This window comes from Anser cygnoides, chromosome 3 (genome assembly GCF_040182565.1).
Source record: "Anser cygnoides isolate HZ-2024a breed goose chromosome 3, Taihu_goose_T2T_genome, whole genome shotgun sequence".
Taxonomy (NCBI): Eukaryota; Metazoa; Chordata; class Aves; order Anseriformes; family Anatidae; genus Anser; species Anser cygnoides.
This window is the reverse complement of record NC_089875.1, coordinates 114,548,218-114,552,407: the sequence shown is the minus strand read 5'-3', so window position 1 is coordinate 114,552,407 and position 4,190 is coordinate 114,548,218. Positions and strand designations below refer to the sequence as shown.

Here is a 4,190-nt window from a genome sequence, read left to right as displayed (position 1 = left end):
AAAAATGATTTGCACAGGCAGGAAGATGTCTTACAGTCCATGTGACTCAGATGTCCTGTCAATTATCAGATGGAGGAAAGGGAGATATGACCCCAAAACTTGCTGTCTCCACCCTTTACATGCTCTACAGTGTTCAGGACATGATAAAGTGTTTGGAAAGCCAAGGTAATTCTGGAAATCTTATGAAGAACCTGTGTGTGGAGGTGAATAAACTTTCTGTGAGAGACTGAGTCTTTTTTTTTTTTTTTTTTTTCATTCAGTTCATCTTGGAACTATCCTGAGATAAAAAGGATTAAAATAATACAAATAAATACACAAACCCTGTACGTCTCTGTTAGGAGAAAGAATAGAGATAGACAGGGATTTCAGGAGAGCTAAGAAAACACAGACATGAGTGAGAGCCCTACAAAGGCAAGAAGATACAAAAGAATATGAAAAATGTTTCTACCTCCGGTGGTGTGAGGGGCAGGTGGGCTCCAGGAGCCCTTTGGCTTTGTCTCATTACTGTTGGTTTACACAGGGTCATTGAAAGAGAAAGCAATGGCTCCAGAAGAGTCAGTAATTGAAATCCAAAAGAAGAATGAAAAGGAAAGGTATGTAATCGAAAACATCAGGAAAAAAATGGTAAAGTGCAATTTTGTTCCATGTCCTACAGTGCATTGGTGTTTATTATAAAAACTTATTATAAAACTTATAAAACTTATTATACTTATAAAACTTATAAAACTTACTATAAAACTATAATAAACAACTATAATAAACAAACTTGTTCCAAGCAAGGGGAATAAGGATTTAGAGGCTTGTTGGAAAGACTGAAAAAGGATATACTAGAGGTTTTACAGACAGATTGGGGGTGGGAATGACATGCTAAGTTCTACAGGCAGCAATGGAAAACAGGGAAATGCTATCATTAAAAAAAGGTTATTAATCATGTGATTTAGTCTAATCTCTGTGGAATGACAAGACAAGGAACATTGAAGGTGATGGGATCTTATTTTAAGATAAGGCAAATAATACTCTGCAGGTACTTTCTTTAAAAAACTTTTAGATGACAGAAATAGATGAACTAAATCTTACCCTGTGACACTGACAGCAAGGCACCGTACTCAAGTTTCCCAAGACACAAATCCACATCCAGCCATTAAACTACATTTTCCTTTCACTTGCTCATAAACTCCTTTTGCTCAAATCATGATGTTTCTCAACATGCTATCTGATGGTGTAACAGGAGTGCTTTCCAAGCACGGGTAAGGAAGTTTCAGAACTGTAACATGGTGAACAAGTTAGTTCTGTTGCCTGCTGAGGCTTTATATCATCCAGGAATGTACACTGGGAATAATTTCAGTGTTGGTCACGTTATTGGTATCTTCAAAGTTGCAAGAACTGGTCTGAAAAGTGAAACTTTGATTTAGGAGATTCATGGGCATTTTTAATCACAGGGGAAACAAAGAAGAGAGTAAGAATAAAAGCCAATGCATTGTCTTTTGTCTACATATAATTCCTATAATAAAGACCTCTGAAAAATATGGGTTGGTGTCTGTCTGCTGTTCTTATGACAGTGCCGCACAGAAGGCATGTGACGGGAAAATTGAGACAGGTGTCTAACACAGACCTGCTGAAGATGAAGAGTGGTTAATAAGCAGGGTGCTAACACACGTCATTCAATCCATGTAATCAGACCAGACACTTTATTGAATCCAGGATGAAAATAAAGGCTTCACATTTCTAGGCATCAAAAAAAAAAAAAAAAAAAAGTGTGTGAATGAGAATATATGCACAAAATCAAAATATGTGCCCCCCCCGTTGACATGAAAAGGACTAATTAATTATCTAAGTTGTCACATCCCCAGTTATTCTGCATTCTGTCTCGCATGTACATTCTCACTCTATCACAGTTTTTTTAAGGATTTAAGGCAAAATTTAAATTAAACACCTATAATGCTACGTCTGATATTAGTGATCACAATGTTTTAAACACAAAGAGAGAAAGGAAGAGAGAAAGGTAGATTTAAGAAAAGAAAAGAAAATACATAGAAGAGAAGGTCAGGAAGTTGCAGAAAATATTACAAAACCACATAGTAACAGGGGAAATAAATAGAAGGTGCACATATTCATACCCACAAAATCTCCTCCTGGGTTAATTGTGGCTTACACTTGCATCTAATATTCAGTTTATTTCTGGTAAACAATTACTTACTGCCAACTTTCTTTCTCTAAACTTTGAAGTTCTTGTTTCAAAAGTAGAGCGTCAGGCAGCTTCCCTGTCTGGTTATACACGTTTAGGCATAAGCTGGAAATCAGGTACTTCTAAAAACAACAACAAACAAACATACAACCCCCCCCACCACTTTCCTTTTATGTTACTGCTGGAATTTTATTCTGCTTGAGCTGTGTTTTTCTTGCCTAATCAGGCTTCTCTATTTATGTCCTTTGGCTGTCCCTACTTCACATTGCACTGTTGCTCACCATGTTTGCTAAACTTTCATTGAACTCATGAACAGCTTTGGCTGTGACTTGCATTAGGGTTCAACAGCTTCTATTTCCTGCTGACTAATGTGCTAGAAACCAAGCTAGACTCTAACCCTGGATTTGCTTTGAAAAGACCCAAACTTACTTCTTTGGCCTTTAGTTTGCACTGACCTTGAAACAAAGATTATTTCTATTTGCGTTGCTGGAAAACAGAATTTGGATAATATAGTTACTTTTTTTTTTTAAATTTAAATAATATAGTTACTTTTTTTTTTTTTTACTAAAAATATTTTTTAGAGTTTTTGAAATGGAGAAACAGAACATGCAGTACAGAAACACAGGAGATCCAATCAAAATGTTCATACTGCAAAGAAAAAATGAAATTATAAAATAAATCTGATTTTAGAGTGAGATGTTTTATTTAAAAACAAACAACTCAGCAGAGAACTGAGATGTAGTCATGGTGAAAACAAGAATGAAAAGCAATATATTTGTGTGTTAACCTAAAAATCCCCCCAAACTGAACCCAGACCCCAATTTCCATTTTCAAATCAGCTCTGGAGATTCATGGATGCTAAAACGACAATTGTGACCACTTAGTCTGCCAGCCTGAAAAACATTGAACCATTAATTTCACTTAATAGTTTCTGCATTAGGCCCAATAACCTGAAGATGAACCAAGCTATGTCTCATAGAGAAATATTGATGGTTTTTTTAAGGTTTCTGGGGAGAAAAGGTCTACAAGAGTATATGATTGAACAGTTATTTCCCCAAGCCATTAAAAATGAGCACATATTTCCGCTTTGAATTTCCTGTTTTCCTGCTTCCAACTCCTGTTTTTGCTCTTGTTGTTGTTTTAAGCCTGTCTGTGACATTGAATCTCTCAGCTAGATTTGAAAGTTGTATTCTGTTGTAAACCTTCTCCTCATTTTGATACACGACTATGTCAGTGAGAATCCTCCCCGTCACCAAAAACTGATGCGATATGACGTAACTCAAAAGTAAAAATGGATGTCTTAGTGATAATTTTTCATAGTGACTCTGGCTGAAGACAATAATATGGTTTTCAAAAAAAAAAAAAAGAGAGGAAACAAAGGTAGAAAGTTATTGAAGATTTAAAGAAACTGCAAAGAAAATAAGAAACTTCCAAGTGTATCCAAAAAAAGGAAATCTTTTCAAACACGTCAAATGTGCTCACACACACACACACAGGGGTGCACACTTGCCTCCCTGTCTCTCCCTTCCTCGCTGGCTGAGTGTCATGTCTGTGCCACCCTGGAGGAGGGTTCTTGCACCAGACCAGGAAGGATGGTGATGTCATGGAGCAGCTGCTGGCAGCACCAAACCGGATTATGAATCAACAATGTGCTCTTGCAGCCAGGAGGGCTAACCATACCCTGGGGTACATCAGGCATGGCATTGCGAACTGGTCTAGCTGGTCGACAGATGGGATTGTCCCGCTCTGCTCTGCGCTGGTGCAGCCTCACCTGGAGCACTGCATGAAGTTTTTTGGGCACCATAATATAAGAAAGAGGTAAGGCTGTTAGAGAGTGTCCAACGAAGGACAACAACAATGATGAAGGGCCTAGAAGGCAAGATGTATGAGGAGCGGCTGAGGTCCCTCGGCTTGCTCAGCGCAGAGCAGAGCAGGCCGAGGGGAGGCCTCATGGCGGCCTGCAGCTCCCTCACGAGGGGAGCGGAGGGGCAGGCGCTGAGCTCTG

At 38.4% G+C, this 4,190-nt stretch overlaps 1 long non-coding RNA gene across 1 annotated transcript; it reads right to left on the bottom strand.

The window, feature by feature from the left end:
• Positions 1-1,338: 1,338 nt before the first annotated feature.
• Positions 1,339-2,673, bottom strand: LOC106044660 (uncharacterized). Its single transcript, XR_001212384.3, has 3 exons — positions 2,615-2,673; positions 2,198-2,265; positions 1,339-1,725 (listed from the first exon to the last, which is right to left on the bottom strand). It is a non-coding gene; the product is annotated as an uncharacterized lncRNA (long non-coding RNA).
• Between the last annotated feature and the right edge of the window lie 1,517 nt (positions 2,674-4,190).